This window comes from Dromaius novaehollandiae, chromosome 13 (assembly GCF_036370855.1).
Source record: "Dromaius novaehollandiae isolate bDroNov1 chromosome 13, bDroNov1.hap1, whole genome shotgun sequence".
In the NCBI taxonomy this organism is placed as follows: domain Eukaryota; kingdom Metazoa; phylum Chordata; class Aves; order Casuariiformes; family Dromaiidae; genus Dromaius; species Dromaius novaehollandiae.
This window is the reverse complement of record NC_088110.1, coordinates 2,097,016-2,109,902: the sequence shown is the minus strand read 5'-3', so window position 1 is coordinate 2,109,902 and position 12,887 is coordinate 2,097,016. Positions and strand designations below refer to the sequence as shown.

The 12,887-nt window shown below is 57.7% G+C and overlaps 6 non-coding genes across 6 annotated transcripts; 4 read left to right on the top strand and 2 right to left on the bottom strand.

Moving 5' to 3' along the window:
- Positions 1–6: 6 nt before the first annotated feature.
- Positions 7–77, top strand: TRNAG-GCC (transfer RNA glycine (anticodon GCC)). The gene has a single exon. It is a non-coding gene; the product is annotated as a tRNA-Gly (tRNA).
- Positions 78–1,055: 978 nt separating this feature from the next.
- Positions 1,056–1,126, bottom strand: TRNAG-GCC (transfer RNA glycine (anticodon GCC)). Its single transcript has one exon. It is a non-coding gene; the product is annotated as a tRNA-Gly (tRNA).
- Positions 1,127–1,980: 854 nt separating this feature from the next.
- Positions 1,981–2,051, bottom strand: TRNAG-GCC (transfer RNA glycine (anticodon GCC)). The gene has a single exon. It is a non-coding gene; the product is annotated as a tRNA-Gly (tRNA).
- Positions 2,052–2,410: 359 nt separating this feature from the next.
- TRNAG-GCC (transfer RNA glycine (anticodon GCC)) lies at positions 2,411–2,481 on the top strand. Its single transcript has one exon. It is a non-coding gene; the product is annotated as a tRNA-Gly (tRNA).
- A 573-nt stretch (positions 2,482–3,054) lies between these two features.
- On the top strand, positions 3,055–3,125 carry TRNAG-GCC (transfer RNA glycine (anticodon GCC)). The gene has a single exon. It is a non-coding gene; the product is annotated as a tRNA-Gly (tRNA).
- Positions 3,126–3,711: 586 nt separating this feature from the next.
- Positions 3,712–3,782, top strand: TRNAG-GCC (transfer RNA glycine (anticodon GCC)). The gene has a single exon. It is a non-coding gene; the product is annotated as a tRNA-Gly (tRNA).
- The last annotated feature ends 9,105 nt before the right edge of the window (positions 3,783–12,887 follow it).

Below are 12,887 nucleotides of genomic sequence, written 5' to 3'. Positions count from 1 at the left end.
CATCCGGCATTGGTGGTTCAGTGGGAGAATTCTCGCCCGCCACGCGGGAGCCCCGGGTTCGATTCCCGGCCAATGCAGCCCTGCTTTTCCCCCCGCAGCAGCCCCTGCCCCTCTGCCTGGCACCGCACAGCCGGGGCTGCCCCTGCGTGCTGCAGCCCCGCGGCTGCCTGGGCTGGGGCGGCTGCTGCTGCCTTCCCCCCCCCCCCCCCCCCCCCCGGGGCAGCTGCATTTTGGGTCCAGGAGCGCTGCTGGCTCGTGGCCCCTTGTGCTGCAGCGGGAGCCCGGGCGCTGGTGGAGCTGGCCTGTTCCTTCAGGCCGCTGCTGCCCCCTCCCCCCCCCAGCAGTGAATGGGCTCTGCCCGGGCCACTGGACATGAACTCTGGAGCCTAATGACCACCTTCCTGTGGCAGGGCTGTTGCAGGCAGCAGAAACGGCTTCTCTCATGTCCAAGCCCCACAGTGGCATCTGTGTAGCCCCTTGCGTTGGCCCCTTTCCAGCCTCAGCTCAGGAGGAGCCGCACGGCAAGGGAAAGGCCCAACCTAGAACTGCTGTTTCCATGACAGAGTCGACCTCTGGGTGCCAAACAGCCCTGTGGCTCCAGGACAGGGCAGCTGGGGGCAGCGTCCTGGTCACTGCTGCCCGGGAGACACCGGGGACAAAGACCCAACCAGATGGGTTCAAAGCTGAGGGCTCGGACGCAAGAGTGGCTGTTTCTGCTGCCTGCAACGGCCCTGCCACAGGAAGGTGGTCATTAGGCTCCAGAGTTCCTGCCATGTCCAGTGGCCTGGGCAGAGCCCACTTGCTGCTGGGGGTGGCACCAGTGTCCTGAAGGGATAGACCAGCTCCACCAGCGCCCGGGCTCCTGCTGGGGCACAGGGGGCCACGAGCCATCGCTCCCGGCTCCAAAACACAGCTGCCCCAGGGAGGGTGGCAGCAGCCCCAGCTCCAGGCCTGCCCAGCCCCCCAGGCAGTGGTGGCTGTGGGGGCTGCAGCAGGGGCAGCCCCAGCTGTGCCAGGCAGAGGGGAAGGGGCTGCTGCAGGGACAGCAGCAGTGCTGCATTGGCCGGGAATCAAACCCGGGCCTCCCACGTGGCAGGCGAGAATTCTCCCACTGAACCACCAATGCTGTGTGGGGGCTGCCCCACAGCTGCCCCATGGCCCCTGTGCACCCCTGGGTGCTGGGTGCTGCCCCCGAGCAGGGCAGGCACGGGTCTGCCCTCCCTCCCGGCCATGCAGCCCTGCCGGCACTTTGCTGCTGCCCAGGCTGGGTCCAGGGGAACCGGAACAGCCCAGGGTGACCGACTCCAGCGCCTCGTGGGCGCCGCGTGGCGAGTCCTGCCCTCCCGTCCCCCGTCAGCTACTGGAGCCTGGCTTGGCCCCTTTTCCAGCTCATCAGGGACTTTTGCAGCAGAAGAAACAAGGGCAGGAAAAGGCCTGAGCCGGCGGTGCAGCTTCTCTGACAAGGCCGACCTCTGGGTGCCGCATACCCCTGCGGTGCTGGGACAGGGAGCTGGGGGAAAGTGGGGCTGGCACTGATGGTGGGGATCCCCCCCAAGGAGAAAGCCAAAGAGCCTGCTCTGACTGTAGGGGCTCAAGCCACGAGAACACCAGTTTGTGCTGCCTCAGATGTGGTGGCCATGAAGGAAGTTGTCAGTAGGCTCCAGAGTTAACAGTGCATCACAAGGACCTCAGCTAAGCTCATGCACCCCCACAACAGGTAGGAGAACCTGCCGGAAGGGAAACACCAACCACCTCAATGCTTGGGGTCTGTGGCAGGAGGCAAAACCATGTCAAAGCAGTGCCCCCAGCTCCCAAGCAACAGCTACCCCTGGGGGCAGCCCCAGCCCCAGCCCCAGCCCCGGTCCTACCCCGGCTGGGGCGCCCGCCAGCCGCGGGGCTGCAGCAGGAGGTGGCGGCAGGCGCAGGCAAGGCCGGGGACAGCGGGGGGTGGGGAGGGGGCAAGGGGCAGAAAAGCAGGGCTGCATTGGCCGGGAATCGAACCCGGGCCTCCCGCGTGGCGGGCGAGAATTCTCCCACTGAACCACCAATGCCGGATGCGGGGGCTGCCCCATGGGCCCCGCCCCCCCCACCTGGGCGCCCCTCGGGCGGGGCCAGCGCCCCTCGCTGCCCCCCGGCGCCACGCGCTGCCCTGCGCTGCCGGCCGGCGCCTGCGCAGCCCCCGGCCCTGCCGCCACCCTCGGCCCGGCCCGGCCCGGCCCGGTGGGCGCTGCCGCCTGGTGCCGCCGCAGGCGCGGGCCGGTGGCAGCGGCTCTGCCCGGGGCGGGGCCGGGGGGAGCCCGGCTCGGGGGCAGCGAGGGGCGCGGGCGGGTGGGGGGGGCGCGGGGCCGGGGCCAGCGGGGGAATGGGAGGGGCCCGGTGGGGGGGGGCAGCCGGGGAGCGCCCGCATCCGGCATTGGTGGTTCAGTGGGAGAATTCTCGCCCGCCACGCGGGAGGCCCGGGTTCGATTCCCGGCCAATGCAGCCCTGCTTTTCCGCCCCTCGCCCCCGGCCTCGCCTGCGCCTGCCGCCACCTCCTGCTGCAGCCCCGCGGCTGGCGGGTGCCCTGGCTGGGGCCGGGGCTGCCCCAGGGGCAGCTGTGCTTGGGAGCTGGGCGTGCTGCTTTGCTGCAGTTTTGCCCCCTGCCACAGCCCCAAGTGTTGGTACGGTTGGTGTTTCCCTTCCGGCAGGTTCTCCTACCTGTTGCGGGGGAGCACGAGCTTAGCTGGGGCCCTCGCGATGCACTGTTAACTCTGGAGCCTACTGACAACTCCATGGCCACCACATCTGAGGCAGCACAAACTGGTGTTCTCGTGGCTTGAGCCCCCGCGGTCAGAGCAGGCTCTTTGGCTCCTTCTCCTTGGGGGATTCATCCCCACCCTCAGTGCCAGCCCCACTGCCCCCCAGCTCCCTGTCCCAGCACCACAGGGGTATGCAGCACCCAGAGGTCGCCTTTGTCAGAGAAGCCAGGCCTTTTCCTGCCCTTGTTTCTTCTGCAGCGCCTGGCACCCAGGGGTGTCTGGGGCCATGGGGCAGCCATGGGGCAGCCCCCACACAGCATTGGTGGTTCAGTGGGAGAATTCTCGCCTGCCACGCGGGAGGCCCGGGTTCGATTCCCGGCCAATGCAGCCCTGCTTTTCCACCCCTCGCCCCCAGCCTTGCCTGCGCCTGCCGCCACCTCCTGCTGCAGCCCCGCGGCTGGCGGGTGCCCTGGCTGGGGCTGGGGCTGCCCCAGGGGCAGCTGTGCTTAGGAGCTGGGCGTGCTGCTTTGCCGCAGTTTTGCCCCCTGCCACAGCCCCAAGTGTTGGTACGGTTGGTGTTTCCCTTCCGGCAGGTTCTCCTACCCGTTGCGGGGGAGCGCAAGCTTAGTTTAGGCCCTTGTGATGCATTGTTAACTCTGGAGCCTACTGACAACTTCCTTCATGGCCACCACATCTGAGGCAGCACAAACTGGTGTTCTCGTGGCTTGAGCTCCTCAACCAGAGCTGGCTCTTTGGCTCCTTCTCCTTGGGGAGGTCCCCACTGGTGGTGCCAGCCCCACTGCCCCCCGGCTCCCAGTCGCAGCACCACAGGGGTAGGCGGTGCCCAGAGGTCGCCTTTGTCACGGAAGCTGCACCGCTGGCTCAGGCCTTTTCCTGCCCTTGTTTCTTCTGCAGCGCCTGGCACCCAGGGGTGTCTGGGGCCATGGGGCATCCGTGGGGCAGCCCCCATGCAGCATTGGTGGTTCAGTGGGAGAATTCTCGCCTGCCACGCGGGAGGCCCGGGTTCGATTCCCGGCCAATGCAGCCCTGCTTTTCCCCCTGGGGCTGCCTGTGCCGGACGGGGCTGGGGCTGCTGCAGCCCCCCCCCCACCAGAGGCAGCTGCGTTTTGGGGCCAGGAGCGCTGGCTCGTGGCCCCACACCTCCTGGGCAGAGGCTGGAAAGGGGCCACGCAGATGCCACCATGGGGCTGCGCTTGTCCTCGCTCTTCCTCACTGACTGCTACGCAGAAGCAGGGTGCAGACCCCCCCCCCGCCCCGCGGCCCCTCCCGAGTGCCCATGCGGGGCTTGGGTTCCCCCCGCACAAGACCCAGGTGGCTGCGGGGATGGGTGACCCGGCAGCCAGCTGTGAGCCCTGCCGCCGTCCCGCACCCGTCATCTCTGCTTTCCCCCACCGCCAGGAGCAGCCCGAGAACCCGGCTGGTGGCAGCGGCCGTGCCCAGCTCGCTGCGGCCGGGGGAGAGGCGCCCGGTCCCCGGCAGGGCCAGCAGCCCTTGTCCCCGCGGCCGAGGGCAACGTTGGGCCCTTCGAGGCTGCAGGGACGGCTCTTCCTCTTCCTCCTGAGAAACAGGGCTCCACCTGAACGCTTGGCAGGCCACAAGCCAGAAACACACTCCCTAGCATTCGACATCAGCCAAAAAAACTACAGATATATAAATATAGATAGATAGATATATATATATAGGGGAGATGGGGACGTGCACCTGCTGTTAATGGCAGTTCCCCTCATCCTCCCCCATGCCCACACGATGCAGCTCCTCTCTCTTTGACCAGATATTACTTAAGTGAGGTGAGCAGCTAGATCTTTCATTCTTCCCTTGACAGGGGAGAGTAACAGCATTTTTCTCCCTGCTTCTTCTGCCTCTCTTAGGGTCTCCTGGATGGCAGGGGATAGAGCAGCTTGGCGCTGGGGAGGCAGCAGCGGCTGGGGGGGTCCCGCGCTTCGTGTGCGCGCCGGCTTTCCTTTCCCCGAGTCGGACAAGCTGCCTGTCCTGCTGGGAAAAGCACCATGCATTGCTTTCCACTTGAGTGTTGCGGAAGGATGTCTTGGACGGGCGGCTCAGTCATTCCTCCTAGCAGGGAGGCTGTCTGCTATCGCTCCTGCATCCCCTAGGGAGTCTGATCACCGCTAAGGACAAGAAGCTTTTCTCAGGGTCTTTGCCCATTACTTGACCCTTCTCAAAGAAATAAGAACAGGTCCCCGGCTCCCTTGAACGAGAACCAGCTGCATTGCTGGATGGGAAGGTACATGAACCGGGCAGTTCCCATGAGAAGCATGGAATAAACCTCTTTTCGTGGCTCCGAGAACTTCATAGGTATTAAGGTGAAAGGAACTCGTCAGCAGAAATATGACTGATCACCCCACTAAACTGCTGTTTTCCTTGCAGCTAAGATAGTCAGGGGTCTCCTTAGCCCGAGCTGTTTTTCTCCTCCAGCTTCTTCCCCTTCTCCTGCCTCTTCTGGTCTCTCCTCTTCTTTCTCTTTCTCTCCTTCACTTCCCTCCACCTCTCTCTTTCTGCTCTTCTCTCCCTAAATCTCTGCAGTTTTCTCTCTTCCGTGCTGTCCTCTCCTCTTCTCTTTCTCGTGCCATCTGTACACGCTCAAATCCTTCCTCCCTTTTCCTTCTTTGACCCTTTCGTGCCTCCTGCCCTCGGAGGAGCCGGCTGATCGCACACCTACAGAAGGTGACAGGACAGTGAAGGTAAAACATTTCCCAAGGCTCTGTGTGTCTAAGGGCGGCTGTGCCGCACGGGCCGCAACGGAGCTCGTCCCTGGGCTCCAGCTGCGACGGCCGACGTCTGAGCCGGCCTGCTGCTAAGCGGGACGCTTATCAGGTGCAGGATAATCAGCCTCCCCAAATACCTGTTGGCATGACTCCGCTGGAAAAAAATCGGGGAAGGCAACGTTTTGCTTCCCTTTTTCAGCATGGCTCCGAAGCTCCCTCTGTGCAGAGAGCAGCACTTGCGGGGGGGAGGAAAGCCTCCAGCTCAGGCAAGAGACCGAACCTCTCTCCATACGGAGGTGGCAAACACAGGTTTGGGGGGAGCTGCATTTAGCATCACCTAATCGTCCGATAGGCACTCCCACACTTGCTTAATCATCCCTTCGTAACGAGTAGTAGGTAGAGACAGAACGTAGCAGAAAGAAATAGTAGAAAGATACCTAGTATCGCCGAGAATGGAAATTCTTAAGATCTGATCTGCATTCACCCACTTCACCTTTTTAAAAATAGATGATCCTCTAACATGTTACGCCCACCCCTCTTCCATGTTCTTGCAAAAGGCCGCTAGATCTTAAGAGACTTTTTCACTTAGTCCCCTAAGCACTTGTGGGTGAATTTCTTCACGTCTTGCTCACTTGTCTAACTTCCCTAACGTTATCTAACCTTTTCTTCCCTGGTTCTGGCCTGCTCCCTTGTTTCCTTGTCAAAAATGCTGTCACAGATCTGATCCTGGCTAACCTTAAGTGTGAAGGAGGATGCAAAAATGGGACTGTGACTACCTCAGCTTTCTCCAGACCATCTGGAGAAAGTATACTGAGTGCTTCAAACAACAGCTTCTCTTCCAGTGCCTTCAGGACCTGCTGTTGAGGTTTTGACTCCACTTCTCCCTCAGCTTTTAATTTATGCCTTCCCTTTCCAAGCTGGAGCACCCTCCCAGCAATCCTCCTCCCCCGGGTCCTGTGGATGGCCAGGAGGAGCTAATGTCTTTTTTACAAGGTTGCTCCCCACAAACATTTGTTTTCTTCCTAGTTTTTTCCCTTCTATAGCCCTTTTCTGTAGCTGTGTCTTTCCGGCTGTGTGTGACCCTGATTATACCTGCCCTGTGGGGAGGATTAATGAGAACCCTGCCTCGAGGACGAGTGTCCATGGGCCCTGCTTCCATCGCTTCAGGGCTCTCCCACTGGTAGTTGGTCTGAAGCTGGACAGGGGGGAAACCAAAAAGGCTTCACTGCTCTGCGGCAGTTCCTCCGGGACACACTGGTTTCCGTGGTCAGTATATAACTGGAAATAGTGATAGTGAAAACCACACCTTTTATTTTCTTTTTTATGAATTATGGTAAAGCTTTATATACGTGAGGATACATGTCCACTCTTGGTATAAGGAGCAGCTCCACACAGATCATTACAGCTGTACCCACGGTGTACCCCTGCGAAGCAGACGATGGTTTTCCTGACCCATTTCTTGTGCTTCGAGTGAGCACATCAGAGCAGGGTCAGGTCACTTCACAGAAGACTCCTGCTCTGGACGAAGTGAGAAAACCCAGAAATTTGCTCCTGGGCTTTATCAGCGTAGCTGTCCCTCAGCGCCGGGAGGAGAGCTCCTCAGGGCCACTCCCTCAGCACACCTAGTGCCATCCGGAGAGTAAGTGCTTCCCGCGTCAGGGTGGCCGCACGTGGTGCCCGGTGACATTTCTGAGGTGTGGAGGAGCTTGTTACAATGGCCCTGCGGTGAGCAGAGACGGTCAAATGAGTCGCTGAGACATGGCAGTGCTCACAGTGTGACTGCTGTCCTGACTGGCCCTGCTGCAGCAAGGCAAGGGGAAAAGGGGCCAGGCGAGCCCCTTCTTCAGCTGAAGAGCTGGTGTCTTCCAGTGCAACGTAAAGCAGAAAGAGGGAGGCTCACATTGGTACCCATTTGGGTGTAAATAGAGGGCTTTGGTCTCCAAGACTGCACCTCTTTGAGAGCAAATGCCTGGTGTTCAGGGAACATACCTGGCAGGCGTGTGAGATGCTACTTGTCCCTTCAATCTTCCTCTTTCGCCCTCTTCCTAATGGGAAATGCTCACTTCTGCATAGGTAGCACTGGCATTCTCCTCCCTCCACTTTTGCCAGGGTTTTATTTCAGCATAAACAACTTCTGAGGCAGGTTTTGTCTCCTTGTTCTCAAAGTTCAGGTCACCTCATCGGTTTCAGATGCCAGGGGAGACTGCAGAAGAAGAGAGCGGTGAGCGGAGCCTGGGCTGTCAGTTCTGCACGTGCCAAGCTATAGGATCAAATGTTTTCCCCTGGCCAAGCACTGTCAAAGAGGGCCTGGCTTCTCAGGAAGCTGCTCCCTAACTTGTAAATAAGTCCCTGGCACTCCTGAGATGTATGTTGACAAAAACATAGCATCCTCACAGTGCCCTGATATTTGGAAATAGTGCCTGGCCCAGCACAAACTTTGCTCTTGCCTTGAACTTCCCTTTCTAATTGCTTAGAAAAAAGCGCTGTTTTTTTGTATTTTTTTTTTTACCCCGGAAGACCCTGTTTAACCACTATAGGGGAACAAGCAAGGCATCTCTCCCTGCTCACATTTTTTAACTCACTCACTCTCGGCCACCTCCCATGCTACCATGCACTGCACGGCTGTTTCTGAAGCTTTCTGTTTGGGCTGGTGCTGCATTTTAGTAGAGCCTGTCACTTCCCTCTTCTCAAGTTTTCCTGAAAAAGAAAATGTAGTTGATTTATTATTATTTTAACTGCAGAAAACAACAGCATTGGTCTTGTTGACTCTATTGCAGGAGATGAAGGGGTTCTGAGGCTGGTTGGCTCTGAAGACAGACAACCGTAGGCATGTTGCTGAGGAGTGTAAGTGGCTGGCAAGGATTTTAAAGAAGTGCCTTTGAGGGGTTCAAGAAAAGCCTTGACCTGCCATTTCTGGAGGCGTGGGCAGTAATGAGGAAGACCTGTTTCACATGCACTGTGTCTGCAGCTTGTGGCATAAACTAGCATTTTTATCAGCCACCGGACAGAGGAAATGGGGGGACGAATGTTCTCCTCGCTCCCGGATGGGTTTCTTCTGGGACAGGCAGGAGACACTAGTGTAGGGGAAACTGGCCCTGCCACCGAGTAAGCAGGGACGGTTGTGTACTCGGGTCTGGGAGCTACAGAAGGTGACAGGACAGTGAAGGTAAAACATTTCCCAAGGCTCTGTGTGTCTAAGGGCAGGTGCTTACCAGCTCCCACTGGAGATGGTGGCTTAGCCCAGGTTCAGCCTTACCTTTGGTGTTCATTTTGCACTGCCACACCATGACACAAAGTACTAGCAAGGAGAAAAATACCCCAACCACTACTCCACACACAGCGTAAAAAGGAGGTTGAGTCCTGTGACACATCATGACGAAAGAAACATTCATTAACTCCTGTCCCACTGCACAGTGACACATGCTTCGGCTTGCAGGCACTCGTGGTGCTGCTTCTTTGGGGGGTTTCTTTCCCAAGGTCATTGGCAGCATCAACAACACTGTGAGAGACAAGTCCTCCAAGGGGTCCCCCAGCTGCCTTGCCCCCCCTCCTGCCCACATCCCTCTGCCCAAAGTTTGCAGCTGCAGGTGGTTTGGGCAGTGCTGGGCTCTAACACACCTGCAGCAGGTCCGTGGGAGCTCACCTGCCTGGGTGTCCTCGCCGGGGGCATCAGTCTGAGGTGCCTCTGGGTCCCAAGCTGGAGGACAGAGACACAAGCGAGGGCCAGCACAGAGCCAGTGGGTCACCACTGCGCCTGCAGGCAGGAGGAAGGCAGTGCTGGGTGGGCTCCTGGCAAGGAGCTGGGCTGCACCAAGGGTGGACAGCGTTTCCGCAGGGCCAGGGGTCTCTCCCAGCCCTCCTCCCAGACCAGCAACCTCCTTCCCAGACACTCTGAGCACACGCTGGCCAGGCTGCTGCGGGACCCACAGGGCTATTGCTCACCCTGCCTTGGGGCAGAGACCCGGCGCTGGGACACCGACTGCCCCCTGCTCGCTCTGCCCCTGGTCAGCGCTGCCCTTCCCTGGCACCTCCGTGCTGGCACTGTAGTTGGGTACGGCAGTCCCCTCAGACACCCCACACTGCTCCTGGGTTCCTCGTGGTTGGAGAGAGGCATCTGGATGGGCAGAGAGCAGAAGCCCTCTTTTTCTATACATCCAAGCCCACAGACCCAGAGGTTAGGCAGGACCGGGCTGGGTCTGATGGCCAAACAGCTCCTCTGCTGCATGCTGGGTTTAGCGGATGGAGGTGGGAGGTTTCTGAGTTGGCCCCTCCTGTTCCTAAGACAAGGACACATTCGGGGGAAACACTGTCAGAAATGAGCAAGTGACTCAGGAACCCAAAGTCCTGTTCACATAAGTAGCTCAGGACTTAGCAGGCTTGCGGTGTCTGTATTGGTGTCAGAGCAGGGACAGTAATGTCAGGTACAGACTGAACAAGGTGTGTTGGAGCGTAGCACTCAAGGGGTCGTTTTGGAAAGCGTTCACTGTAGCAACCTTCTCTCCCTGCTCATCACTTCCATGAAAACCCAGTGGGAAATTGTGCCACTTACCGAAAACTGTCACTTGAGGGCCATTTCCTCTGCTCATCAAGTTCCTTCCTGCGATCAACACCGCACACACGTAGGTTCCTGTGTCGGCTACACACACATTAGTCAAGGCGAGATTGGCAGAGTCTTTTCCCATACACAGGGTTTGGCTGTTGTTTTGCCCCTCTGCCACCAGCTTGCTCTGTTTGTACCACTCCACGTGCGCAGCGAGGTGCCTGGACGGCATCTCAGACATGCACTCCACGCTGACGTTCGACCCTTCTGACCGGCTGATCGGCCCTGAGGTCTGGTACACAATCAGGTCAGAGATTTCTGGAGAAAACAAAAGCATGAAAAGATCGTACCTTGCAGCAGACATATTCCATTGGTACATGTTGCTCATAAAAAATGAGAGCTCATATAACTGTCCTTTCCTCCAGCAGCTGATGTTCTTTTCCAAATCCGGCTGCTAAGTGTCCTTCAATATTGAATATTAAAATGGTGCATGTTGATTAGTGCCATCCAGTGTTGTGCACTGCACGAACATTTCTTTTATCACGAAGGATCAAAAACTGCAAACGATCAGAGAGGAGACATCTGCTCTTGTGAGAGGATCTAAGGCAACCTAGGCAGAAGGGTCTTCAGGCACCCAAACCAGGAGGCATTGCTGAGGCCACTTATTCCAGTCTCCATCGTTCAGGGAGTGAAACATGGGTGTGCTGGGATAGAGGGCTAGGTGTAAGGAAACAGCCAGCCCTAGAGAATGACAGATACCTAAGAGACCCCCACAACCTCCCTGGTTTCATCCCATCCCCAGTTCTCTGTATTTCCTACGTTTGTCCCCAGTTTCAGGCTCACAAACGTACATTGCAGAGTTGGTGGCAGGGGCCTTCCTCAGAATGAGGGTTGGCAAACTGGTCGTGAAACTCAGCCCCTGACGATGGAGCTGCCTGGCCTTGCTCCCTGAAGGTCCCACACGATGTGGCATAAAATCTTCTTTCCCTTTGAAATAACTTCTCCTGTCTGCTCATCTTTGAAATGACCCCCAGGAAGGACCTGCTTTGGTCAGGCCTCAGCTTACCCCTTGCTCAGCCTCCCCAGCTCCTGATAGCAGTGTCCACAGGCAGTGAGTACGTGGCAAAGGGCTGAGGGCTGACCTCAGCCTGCCTGCACCTGCATCTCAGCCTCCACCTTCCCAGGAGAGGGTTCACCTTCCCTGCGGTCGGGGGTTCAGGCTCTCTGGTCATGTTGCCTAATAGGCGCTGCAGACCTCAGACCCTGCAAATCAATGGCAAATTCCCAGAGCTCAAGAGAGCCAAGAGCCAATGCACCCTGGCTGCCAGCAAGCCATGGTCCCAGAGCATCAGCTAGACCCCGGGCAGCGGCACTGTCCCTTCCACCATCTGCTCTTACCAGCCGTCTCCTCTCCTGACCCACAGTTAGAGCAGAGGGCGTAAGGGCCTCACTCATGGGCGGCCACACGAGGAACAGCATGGACAGAAAGCTGGTTGCCAGTGGGATCATCATGCTGTCTTCTTCAATGAACTCTCCAGAGCCTCGCAGCGACCATGATGCATGTAGTGAGTCGATTTGGAGCTTTCCTGTCTCTCTGCAGCAAAATGGTCACCCCTAGCTGCGGGGAGCCAGAGCCCTCCCTGCACTCCTAGGAGCTCTCCTCCTCTTTGCTTCCCTGCTCACATGTAGCTAGTTCCCTTTGCCTATGGAGGCTTCCTCTCTTCTTGGTTTCCCTCACATCAACCTGATTTTAACTCTTGTGTCTGCTGTTTGATTCACAGAATGGCTGAGGTGGGAAGGGACCTCTGGAGATCATCTAGTCCAACCCCCCTGCTCAAGCAGGGTCACCTAGAACAGGCTGTCCAGGACTGAGTTCAGACAGCTTTTGAGTATCTCCAAGGATGGAGACTCCACAAGCTCTCTGGGCAACCTGTTCCAGTACTCAGTCACCCTCACCGTAGTTTTTTCTTATATTCAGATGGAACTTCCTTTGGTTTCATGCCAATCACATGCGCCCAGTGCTGATGTAGACAGAAATAATGATGAACAAATTCTGAAGTGCAAAAAACTGAAATGCAAAGACGGAAGGAGGGTTTCAGAAAGAAGGCAACAGAGTTTGGGGATGTTGGGGTAACCCCTGATCTGGTGGTAGATCCCTGGACCTCAATGAACTGAAGGTTGGGTGAACTGCAGAGCTGAGGGTATGTGTCTGCAGCTCTGCTATAGGGTGCCCCCAGCCCTGCCCTTCCGTCCAGGAGCAGACACTGGCTCCCATGCTTCCCTTGAGCTGCACTTGGCATGGGCCTCCTAGCCACTGCAGGTCTGCAGGAAAGCAGAGGGAAGAGAGGGGGTGCCTACATTCTCCTGAGCCCTGCTGCAAAAGCCTTTTTGAGGTGCTGTGACGCAAGTGCAAACACCAAGGCATGGAGCCTGTGGCTCTTGGTCTCGGCTGGAGTCTTCCAGCTCACTAATATTTTAGCCTGGAAAGCGGTTTGGGCCAACTCAGCTCTGCTGTAAGCTAGCACAGTGCCTCATGCACACAAACCAGCATTAAATCTGGTCTTGTCAGGAGATCCAAATAAAGTAAAAAGAGCAGCCAAGGGAACAGATGAAAATAGTCCTTTATTCCCTGATAAGCACCGGTCCCCAAGGAGAAGATTTGCTTACACTAGGAAGATCAGGACATCCTTTTTTGGGTGGCTGAAAACTTCCAGCTCTTTAGGGAGACATCCTTCAACTCTCCAGCAGCGTAGCACCTGCAGTCATCCTCAATTGTTTCTGACACAGAAGGTAGACAGAGACAGGAACTGTACTGCCCCATGATTATGTACAAGCTTTATCTAGATGGCCTTAAGCAAGCTGGAT